The sequence below is a fragment of the Triticum dicoccoides genome, chromosome 7B (genome assembly GCF_002162155.2).
Source record: "Triticum dicoccoides isolate Atlit2015 ecotype Zavitan chromosome 7B, WEW_v2.0, whole genome shotgun sequence".
Lineage (NCBI taxonomy): Eukaryota > Viridiplantae > Streptophyta > Magnoliopsida > Poales > Poaceae > Triticum > Triticum dicoccoides.
The window spans coordinates 717,814,448-717,826,834 of NC_041393.1; the positions used below are offsets into that span (position 1 = coordinate 717,814,448).

The 12,387-nt window shown below is 46.9% G+C and overlaps 1 pseudogene; it reads right to left on the reverse strand.

The window, feature by feature from the left end:
- Positions 1-12,045, reverse strand: part of LOC119339507 — a 14,235-nt pseudogene extending 2,190 nt beyond the window's left edge.
- Positions 12,046-12,387: the final 342 nt, after the last annotated feature.

Genomic DNA, 12,387 nt, shown 5'->3' on the forward strand with positions numbered 1-12,387 from the left:
CGTGAGAGATTAGACCCGAGCCATTGCCAATGCAACTTGGGCGAATAATTCTCCTTTAACGCCGATAAAAGATAAGCAACATATACACTCCAGTCACCACCCTCTTATGTTGGACACAAATTACAATGATGGGATTCGGTTATTGGCTGTAAGAGGAAACCATCTCCGTGATAATCTGTGAGGCATGTAATCGGGCAAAGTTGGTCAGGCTCAACCCATGGTGGATTGCATTTACAATGTTCATGTTGAACTCCATACATGGGGCCACAAGTTTCTCAGTAGTCCAAACCGACATATTGTCAAATCAAAAAGAAGCTTGAGAAGGTGCACTCGGGGCCAAACACGATTGAGCACAAGCAAAATTGATATAAAATCCATATTTCTTTCTTTCTATGAGTAAAAATAAAAGGTTAAGAAGATATATATTGGCTAGAGAGCAAATTCGTTCTTGCACGGGGATCAGAACATCTCTTTTTACCACAATGCAACGACACCGGGTTGAAAATTACCCAAATTAAGAAACTTCTTGATGATTCTGATGTTTCGTGTGAATGTATGGAACAACTAAAAAGTCATACAAATTGTTATTTTACTAAATTGTTCTCTTCTGATTAACCCTTTGTATTTTGAATCGATTGATCTAGATCAAATTGTTTTATCCCGAGTTAAATGGTGAGTGGCATCACGATACAAATGATGCCTTATTGGCATCATGCTCGGCCGACGATCATAATAGGGTGGGTAACACATGTTGTTTTCCATAAAAGGGTTTGCCCTATGTTGCGAGAGGATCTAACTGAAGAATTGTAGGAGGGTGATTCTCGTTAGATTTCCGAGGGATGAAACGCCAAAACAAATGTTATGATCCCAAAAGTGAAGTCCCCAAATAATTTCACCAATTTAGACTAATTAGTTTATATACTGTGGTCTAAAGAAGTTATTTCAGAGACGAGGGTGGCACGTTTGAAGTTGATTCTAGCTAAGGTAATTAATCTTACTCAAAGTGTTTTCGTCCTAGGCAGGCTCATGACGGACAACATATTGATGGTCTATGCATGCTTTAACACCATTACGAACAAACAGGAGGCTATTGTTATAACTTGTGGTCTTCTCTTAGCTTTACATAGGGGCGATTTTTGTCTCAGATAAAAAACATCATACTTTAAACAACATAGAAAAATGCTAGAAAATATGTTTCATAGTTTACATCCTACAAAGTAGAAAATTAGACCGAGAACTTCCTCCTCATTATTTTCTTGCTTCATGGCTATTGCGATTTCGTACAATTAGGGTGATATACCGAAAGCAATGTTTGCTAGTGATTATTTTCTTGCTTCATGGCCGTTATTTATAGAGAAAAGACTCAGTCTGAGCCTTAAGAAAAGGCTCAGCTTAGTCTGACTTTCAATTAACAAAGCCATTAACTGGCCAGGATTACAAACACGGACACCAAACAAGAAAAGAAAACACAACACACGGCTAGGTACAAAGGTGCTAATGAAACAGTTCACAAAGCCACTAATGCTACAAACTAAGAATACTCCCTTCGTTTCAAAATAGATGATCCAACTTTACCAAAGTTAGTAGAAAGTTGGGTCATCTATTTTGAAATGGAGGGAGTAGGCAATAAGCATGACATTTGGAGACATCAAGGCCCTCTTCCGCGAATGAACCGGGGAAGAGGAACCAGCCGGCTCGAAATGAGTAGCACACGAGCTAAGAGAGGACACTCCAACTACAAAACAACCGGGGCCGCTACATGACAAACTCGTCATTTCCATCAACGAAGGAGCTCCCAACCTCCTCGGCTTGGCTCGAAAGGTGTCACACCGTTGATAGTTGGAGCTGCTCCCACGAGAGCATGGATGAATACCGCAGCCAGGCACCCCAAGGGAAAGAGGCAGAACACACCTGTCGAGACACAAACAACACGCCTAGAGTAAAAATCGCTGATTCCCAAGGACAACCGCGCCAGAGACGGAAGTTGTAGGCTAGAACGGAGAAGGTCAGCAACCGAGAACCTTGGGAAGTGAATATCGCCAGGGTCAAAGCCCGGGCCAACACCGTCGGCACCTTCCTAGTAGATGAGAACCCACGCGCCCCGCTGCCGCCATTGTGGTTGCACAACAAGAGGCCAACAATGATGTAGGATGGAACCCTATACGGCCGATCTTTCATGAAAGGAGCGAGTCTCGCGAAGAACACGAAGAACACAAGGGGAAAATCACAAAGGGGGACACAAGAGAAACACTCAAACCAACTTGATTAGGTCACAAATGTGCTAGATCCGAGTGCACATAGAGATCACACGGTCCATAACCAACAAGGGACGATACATAGGGTAACCGGTTCTTCTCCGTGAGGAGGTCTTGATGAGGCCACCGAAGAGGGGGTCTTGAATCCAACATGGATCTTCTCCGTAGAGGGGTCGCGGTCTCTCTTGTGGAGTAGATCCGTATGGATGAGCAATGCTCTATCTCACATATGAGCTAAACCAATGCTGCCCTAACTAGGAGGAGGTGGAGGAGTATATATAGTCTAGAGCCACGAAGGGGTAAGTGGGGGATACATGGGCTTCGGCCCGATACTCTGCAAGCAGATAGGCGTCAGACGTCCGACGGTTACCGGACGTCCGGTGGCTCGTGAGGGACCGGACGTCCGAGAAGCGTCGGAAGTCCGATGTTTCGGCACGGGTGTGGATTTTTTGGTCCTCCGGAACCGTCGGAAGTCCGATGTTTCGGCTCGGGTGTGGATTTGTCGGTCGTCCGGTCGGGGCCGGTCGTCCGGGCGCTGGCGGATGTTGGCCGTCCGGTCGTCATCGGTCATCCGACCGTTGTAGGTCTCGCTGGCTGGGACTTGGGTCGGCAGGTGAAGACTCCAGGCGTCGGACGTCTGATAGGCATCGGTCGTCCGGAGGTCATCGGACGTCCGTGAGCTGTAGCTTCCTGGCAGCTCTTCCTCTTGTTCCTCGCGCTTGGTGTCCTCGCCGTCTTGTCCATTGGGTGTAGCCGATCTGTGGCCTTCCTCCAAGTACCTGATCACACATAGTGTTTTCCGCTTGAGATAGTAGCCATGTCGCATGCATAGAAAGTGGTAGTTCAGATAGGAGCGAGTTCACCTTATCTTCGATAGCCTTCGCTCAGGCTCTTGTCATAGGTCCAAGTGGTGTCGTTGGAGGTGTAGATGAGTCCATGGGGATGATCGTGGGATGCTCCGCATCATATCCCCTCCCTTGGGAAAGATCCGACCTCGGATCAAAATCCTCATCACCATGGTATGGCAAATGATCTTTGACATTGAAGATGCCGTTCACGTTGTACTTGTCACGTGGGAGGTCGATCTTGTAAGCGTTGTTGTTGTAGCGTGCGAGCACCTTGAATGGTCCATCGGCTCGTGGTAGAAGTTTGGACTTGCGTTCGTTGGGGAAACGGTCCTTGCGAAGGTGTAGCCACACAAGATCTCCAATGTTGAATATCATGGGTTGCTTGTTGACATTGAGCTTGGTCGCGAGTCGTTGTACTTGGCGCTCGATGTTGTGCCTTGTATCTTCATGCATCTTCTTGAGGTAGTTGACTAGGGCACTCGCGTCCGTGTTTGTGCGCTCTTGGAGTGGTAGAGGGAGAATGTCCAGTGGGGACAACGGGTTGAAGCCGTAGATGACCTCGAAGGGGGACTTGCCGGTAGTCAAATGTCTTGCACGGTTGTAGGCGTACTCGGCGATAGGTAGGCACTCCTCCCACTCCTTGATGTTCTTCTTTATCAACACACGTAGTAGAGTGGAGAGTGTGTGGTTCGTCACCTCCGTTTGGCCATTGGTTTGAGGATGGTATGCCGTGGAGAATAGTAGCTTGATTCCGAGCTTGGCGCGTAAAGTCTTCCAAAAGTAACTCAGAAACTTGACATCGCGGTCCGAGACAATCGTCTTTGGCACTCCATGAAGTTGTAGGATTTCCCTACAAAAGAGATTGGCAACATGTGAAGCATCGTCTATCTTGTTGCAAGGAATGAAATGAGCCATTTTGGAGAATCGGTCCACAACAACAAAAACGAAATCCTTGCCATTTCTAGTTCTAGGCAAACCAAGCACAAAATCCATGCTAATATCTTTCCATGGTTGATACCGAATTAAAAGAGGCATATATAGGCCATGAGATTGAGCTTTGGACTTAGCTTTGCGACATGTAGAGCTTCGGCATACCTTTGCCACGTGTCTTCTCCTGAGTCGCCAGCGGTTTTGACGGCGTCGTCCGTTGCCGTCAGACGGAAAACGACGCCGACGGCTAAATTATGCTGACGGCTGCCCCACGGCCGTCGGCATACGCTCCTATGCCGACGGCTAAACTACGCCAACGGTCTGACACAACTACGCTGACGTGATCTACACCGACGGGGCTATGCCGACGGCAGCCGTAGGCATAGATCTATGCCGACGGCATAGGACCTATGCCGAAGGCCCTGGGCCGTAGGCATAGCCCGCGAGTCCGGTAGTGAGGGCCGGCCCTGAGCATGTGCGCACAGGGCCCCAGGTTGGTTAGCTAGGGGCCCCTAGTCGAGTAGTTTGAAATTGGTGATTTTTTTAGAACTTGTTAAAATGTATTCAAAAGCTGTCTTATTTCAAAACCCTTGTCACAAGGAACACAAATATGCAAATGAAATAGGAAAACATTTGCAAACGGCGTGCCTTCGATCCCTGTGGATCTCACGTGTCTTTCTGGCACCCAACTTTTTTCTTCTTCTCTCCCTTATCTTGTTCCTCTACCACCAGACGGCCCTCCTCCTTTCCCTCTTCTTTTCCCCGGCGAGGCACCCACCGCCCAATGAGCTTGCGCACTGCCGCATGCCCCCTCACACCATGGCCGCACGCGATGGGGCCGAGCACCAGATACCCCGACCAGCAAGTGATGTGACCTGCGACAAGGTACAAGGTGGCGGCGGTTCTGCATGTTGGCCACATCGGGGGTCTACAAAACACGATGATGTAGCAATCGCTGGCGAGGGATGCTACAAACAACTAACATTTTGCTGGAACCAACTACTGGAGTTTGTTTTTGTTTTTATTTGCTGGAACCGGTGTTTGGTTTTGCTAGTACCGACGACTTCATTTGCTACTACCGGTGACGGCATTTTATTCGCAAATCATTCATGAAGATGATGCAAACCCGATGGCGTACGACAACGTTTTTTTCCTGCAAATGACAGAACTCTTTTTGTGACCATTGGCATGGAAAAAAGTTTCAAACTGCATGGAAAAAGCTTCAGCCGTGAAAAAGATCATCAACTGGCGTGAAAATAGCTTCAACCGCGGAAAAATGCTTCATCAGTTTTTGTAACAAAGCTTCAACCAGCGAAGAAGAAAGCTTCAACCATGTGGAAAAGCTTCAATGGCCGTGGATAAAAAGCTTCAACCACGAAAAAAGAACTTCAAGCGAAGCGGGAAAAAAGCTTCAACCCGTGTGTGAAGAAGCTTCAATGCCATGGAAAAAAAGCTTCATAACCGTGGAAATAGTTTCAACCATCGTGAAAAAGCTTCAAGCGACATGGAAAAAGGTTCAACTGGTACGGCATGCCGACAATGGTGCGCGCGGCTACATCGGGAGGTGCGATCGAGGGCATGGCAGTGCTGCATCGGCTTGCTATGACGACAGCGGCTAATTGCTGCAAGCTGACGAAAGCGTCAGCCATCGGCGTGCTACAACGGTGGCGGCTAATTGCTGCAAACAACGAAAGCGCCGAGCGACGACGGCGTTGCTACGAGACGACGACGGGGCGAGCCAGCGGTAGGGGTGGAGGTGAGGAGGTGCGGGTGCGCGGGGGACATGCGTGTAGGGAGTGGGTCAGGCGGGGAGGGGATGCATGGAGTTCGAAGGGAACGATCGAGTCCAGCGCGAACTGTCAGATCCAACAATCGTGGTGGTTCTGTGCGGGTCAGATCCAACGGCCTGCAGCCTGCAGCCTGCAGGCGACCAGTTGAGTGTTTGGGCCAGCGCATCGGCGTCTAGTACTGGCCAATGAAATATATATTGGACTTCCGGTTCAAAAGATACAATAGATCCAAATGTGAAAGTTAAAAGAAAAAACCACAAGAGGTGTCATGGTCGCCCTGCACCTGCGTGCTACAAATCACAAATACAGAAGGCATGGGGATTTCATCGTGGCGGTGTGACGCATGATGACGGAGAGCCACGCCCTTGACCTATCTTTTTTTTTCTATCTTTTGTGACTTCGTCAACGATATAGCGGAGCCCTCCCTTGGGCAATGAGATTGCATGGTACGAGTACAACAGGAGAATGGATCAGAGCATTCATGGTAAAGAAGTGATCTATACTGAAGATACAAAAACTGCAATACTCCTATAATAAATTGGGATGCCTGCCTATATCCGGGATTAAGTGCACTTTGGAAAAGAAAGGATGCTAGTGTTAGGTATGTTAATGTGTGATTATCTATTCCCCCAAAAAAGTGTTTCATTATATTTACATAATATATTCCAACTAAATACCAGTACATAAATAATATATCTGAATATGTGAGTTTGTTGAGACAATCTTACCACTGGCTTTATAAAGTGAGACAAGATTATGCTAAAATAAAATCTGCATCTTCTATTCGTCATATAGGGTGCAGTAGTTAGAAAAGAGAGGAAACAAAATCGCTTCTTAGTTTAAGAACAGGGTTTACTTCTGGTGAAACATACAGTCTGTCGTCACAATGAAACATCACAAATAGAAAATGACTGAAATAGGTGGAGTGCTTTATCATAAATAATTGAATGGAAGAGAAACCATTCAAGATTTAACAGAGATCGCCTTGTATATAGCTGCGTAAGGTTGAAAGGATGATCTTGTCTATGCGCACCATAAATCCACAGATGTAAAGGGATGAAAATCATGTCGACCGGGAATTTTGGCTGTCCAGCATTAACCTTGCACATGAAACAAATTGAAACAAGCTAGGGTCACGATCGTAGTGAGAAAATGTGGAGTTGTCCTATATGTTGAGAATGTTGTCGCTGGCAAATAAAATAGAATAGACTAAGACCAATAACAAACACAAGGCCCATGAAATGATGAGACAACTAACTTCAGGTAGTTTCGAAACTGTCATTTTGTTTCTGAATACGGATACAAAACAGATTGTTGTCATTGGCAAATAAAATGGAATACATGGTGACAACAGAAAGAAATAGTAGAGCACTCATGGCAGAGTACTAAAATTGTGTGCCAAACCTCAACAAAAATAGATTCAGATGAGAGAACTTCAGCTAACCTAGCTCGAATACAAAGGCAAAGCAAAAGGGCATGATCTCAGTAGAAAAGATTGCCAAATGCAAAATAGTATTTTTAGGTATAAGGAAGCCCTCGTAAAAATATTGAATTTCCATAAAATACGAGGGTGTGAGCACACAAAATTAGGAATGTAGCATGTTTGATGAACGGAGGAATATAGCACACAAAATATTGAATTTCTAGAATTAGTTGTCGCTCAAACAGATGTATCTAGCACTGAATAAACGGAGGAAGTACTTATCAAGTGACCACTCGGCAGTATAATGAACGGATGCATCACAAAAGACAGCAGCATAGAAAAGGCAATGCCTTTTGTTGTTTAATGTTTATTATTATCTGATACAATATATCAGGAAACATGGACAAAGGCGTGATTCCCACCATTTCAGACGATTTCATACCCAAATTATTGTTTCAGAGCGAAGCGAACATCTCATGGGTGCATTGAGCTTGGGTGTAGCCACAACTTTTCCAAAGTCTCAAATCTGTACTCAAGATCGGATAATGCAGTGCTTCAGCAGTTAATTGAGATGCCTCCATACAACAAACAAAATTCATTCTATGGTTTTGGTAAATTAAAATGTTGAAAAAGACTTTCGCCTCGTTTTACATATAAAGGAACACAACCGAACCGATACATGGTGATGAGGAGATCCTCTTACAAAGCAGATCAAAGGAAAAGAACATGAATATAGAAGAATCCACACCCTACCACAATAAAACCTAGACTACAGTACTACACACAAGGAAGGAGACTCGCTGCCAAGAGAAATTGCCAGACCTCGTTGCACAGCTCACTACAAAATACCTCCGAGAGGGCCCCTTGCCCTCGCGCTCTGGATCATGGGGCCCGAGCCTGCCTGCGGAAAACAAGGACTGTGAGGGGCAACAACGTGGGCCATGTAAATAATAGGAGGCAAGTGAGACCACCCACACAAGAGCGAGGAACTTCTTGCGAGGATTCAAAAATGTCCACCATGACCACATGACATACTGGAAGAGACCTGGGCTCCATGACGATGCCCTTAGGAGGGAAACGACGCTACATGTAGCCACCATCGATACCGAGGAAACAATGCCCTCAAGATCAAAAGATGCATCCATCACCGCTGCCACACGCTTGATGACAAGGCAATCTGAGTGAACGCGACCTGCAGCCGTTGCCCCAGCATCCTAGATCACACCCTCACCTCGCACAACCACGCCGACCCCCAACGACCAATCACACCGGTGGGATAGCAAGGCTCCTCCTTTTCAGTCCCACGGCATACCATGATGAGAGTGCACACCACGCGGTGCCCTAATATAGTGCAGTGACCAGCAAACCCAAATCGGTCAATGGGGACAAAATTTGGCTAGCAGCAGTCATCCACATCCTGCCCCACCCTGCAAAGACGAGCACGGTTGTCCACCTTGATGGTGCCCAAACCATCAAGGAAGACGAAGCAGTCCCGCCCCTGTCCACGGTCGCAAACTCCCAGGAGGATGAGCCCACACAAGTCAGAGGATCCACACACCGGATACCATCAAGCTCCACGGGCTGATGCGGAAGCATCCGGCGTTGCGGTTCTCTGGCACGGCCGAAACTGGAGCCAAACCAGCTAGATCCATGCAGGAACTTGAGGAAGACGCTTCGGAAGCGAGAGGAGGAGGGTAGGATCACATAGGCCGCACAATCGTCGTAGACCATTGCCCGGCCACACCGCCACCGCCCCGGAACGCCGCCCCGCTGCCACGCCCTGAGCTAGAGTGAGACACCCCATCGATACGCCGGGCCCGTGTCGCCATTAACCAGACAAGGTACAAGATGATCCCAGCCACCGCCAACGCCGGTCGAACTTCACCTGGTAGCACCAAGGGGAATGGGGGAAACGGGGGAACGCAGGTTGGCAGCACTAAGGGTTTCACCCGGTCTCTCGCGGGAGAGACACAGACAAAACAGGTTCCTACCAACACAAATATCAGCAAATTACTAGTACAATTGCATGCATGAGTTTGTTCAATACAATCATGGTGGAAATTTGAGAGGATGCACCTTCTCTTCATCATATACGTCCAACTAGTTAGAAAAGGAGAAGAAACAAAAAGTAATTCTCAGTTCAAGGGGAGATACTACATCATAGAGGTCATTTGGCTCATCTAACCAGAAATACAAGCATAAAGAGATGTAAGGTGAAGAACATTCACCGTTGCCCAATTTACATCTGGTGAAAACATGTCGGGCATCATCAAATAAAAACAACACAAATAGCAATTGATACCATAGGGTTGCCAATAACTAGCTTAGAGTAATCACTGGCATACGTAGAGTGCATTATCTTCAATAATTAAATGGTGTAGAAACCATTTGTGATTTAGCTAAGAGCACCCTATATATAGCTACATTACACTAGCAAAAGAGCAAGTCAGAGGATCGGTTGAAGCAAGCAAGCAAAGTCCTAACTCTCGGACCAGGTAATAGAGTTGGTCAGCATGGGGAAGTATGATCTCGTCAATTCAAACCATGAATCCACGAACGTAAGGATGAGAATCATGTCGACGGGCAATTTAGTTGGCGTGCATCAGCCCTGCAGAGGAACAAATTCAAACAAGCTTCGGTCACAATTGCAATTAGAAAATGTGAAGCTGTTATATGTGTTAAGAATGTTGTCACTCGCAAATAAAACACTATATGTTGAGACTAGAAAGAAGCCCGACTGCCAATAATATTCAGATGAGATAATTAACTTCAAGTAGTCTAGAAGCTGTCCTTTTGCTACAAGATACATACAGGTGCAAAACAGATTGTTGTTGTTTCCAGGTAAAACATAATGCATGCTGACAGCAGAAAGAAACAACAAAGTAAATAATTTAACTAGAACTAATAATTTGTGCCAAACCATAAGGCCAATAAATTCAGATGAGACAACTTCAGCTAACTTACAAACTCGAATACATATGCAATGCAGAAGGGCATGATGTCAATAGAGAAGATTGTAAAATTTAAAGTAGAGCAATTTATTAGGTAAGGAAGCTGGTGTAAAATATTGAATTTCACTGAAATTCTTCAGAAATAAAGCATATCTAATTAGCTAATAAATGGATATATGCACAACTAAACACTATAATTGGCATGTCATCACCACAGTTTTGACCAATCTTAGACAAGGCTTATTTGTGTGCCATCTAGGAGTATGCTGATAATGCCTGCCAAACAATATACTCACGGGAGTTGTGATAACATTGCATTCCACGGACGAATATGCATTGAAGATGCTGTATATCTTTGTGCTTGCTGAGGCCTTCCGTGACAATTTCACTGTCATCTTTTTAAGCAGTGGCGCACATTTGAATACCAGTTTCAATAGATCAAACTCATGGTCCTCTCCTTCGAACCCGTTGATCTCCACTTCCTCCAGAGCAAACAAGGAGATTGTTTGGGATCTCCAGTAGGAAGGCTCACAAGGACAACCAAATGGGCATTCTGCTTTCACCTAAAACCCAAATTGTATGTGAATTACTACACATTGTATCATTAGGGTATATAAGTAAAGCAAAGAATTACCTGTGATCTATTTAGGATAACCTTCAGCCTCTGCATAGACCTACAAATCCGAATCACCCCTAAGAGATGAAATATGAGTGCTCCGAAAACATGTCCATTTGCTATGAGATGTAGCTCCAAAACAGAAAACTCGGCAATCATATGCTTCTCTATCTCCTGCGCAAAGGTGTCCCCTTCACTGTGTAAAGCATGCGAGCTCTGAAAAACAATTTGACGGGATGTATATATATCATTCACAGATTTAATTTGGTGGAAGCTTTGCAATAATATAAATTGAGCTGTAGAAGGGACGCACGGCGCGGGCACAAATCTTGAGCTGTCCTTGTCTCTCTGTCGTCTGTAGTGTCACCTGCTCGAGTCGCCAAAGACCAAACACAATAGACGCCCTGTAATAGGTGCAGTACGAGCAGTCCCACCGGACCTTCTCCTCCATCGGTGCCATGACGGAAATGGTGACATTCGAGGCGACAAATGTGAAAGTCAATTGCTTAAGCATGGGGGCGACGATTGTTGACATGGCGATGGCGTGTCCAGTTGCGCGAGAGGTCCACGACGAGCTCGTGCAGCGATGCCGAGTTGACCCTCAGCTCGTCCCTGTCATCTGCAACCGCAATGCTCCCGAGCCGGAGTGTGCGCAAGCGCGGGCAGCGGGAGAGCAAGGGGTCGAGATCCGGAACCATGCCCGACAGAGAAAGCGTCTCGAGCGCAGGGAAGTCGACGCCGGCCGGCACGCGGAGGAAGAGGAGACGTGAGTCCAGCTCAATGGAGGTGGTGCGGTGGAAGCAAGACAGGTTGACGTCGATGGAACTGCTGTTTAAATGTCCGGGGAGGGCTAAGATGAACTCCTCTGGCGCGAGCCGCGCGGCCGCGTTCAGCAGCGAGCTGACGCCGGCGGGATCGGGGCTGGGCATTCGCTGGCGGGGGACGCGGATTTCTAGGAGGGAAACCGCGGAATTGTTGACGCGGCCGAGGGCCGCTTCGAGCCAGCGGAACGGGACATCGCGGAAGATGATCTGGCCTAGGCGGGACCAGAGGCCGCGCCACCGGCGGGAGAGGATGCTGGTGCGCGCGGCTAATCGGGCACAGCGGAGGTGGTCGAGGACGAGGAGGAGCAGGTCGTCTGGGAGGGCGCTGATGCGGTCCGGTCCACCGCCGCATGCGCTACCTAGCTGCTGCCCGGAGGAACGGTGGTGGCGCCCCGATCTCAACCCCATTGTTGAGGACGATGCTTTTTGCAAAACAAAAACCCTACGTGGCTACGGACGTCGCTCCCCTCAGAGCTATAACTACGTAAGCTGAACACATTTAAAAAAAGAATACGAGTATTACGTAAGCTGCAAACAATTACGTAAGACAAATCGTCATGACTGACGAGGGACCATCCCGTCAGGGCAGCTGCGTGGCTTATTGATATCAATATGATTTTGCATTCATTTGTTGGTGAATTTGTCTGTGTAAGGGTGATTATTGATGTCAATAAAATTCTGAATAGATTTGTGTCGATCACCAAGAGTCGGGAGAAGAAATATCAGCTAGCAGGAGCAAGTTGAGAAGCT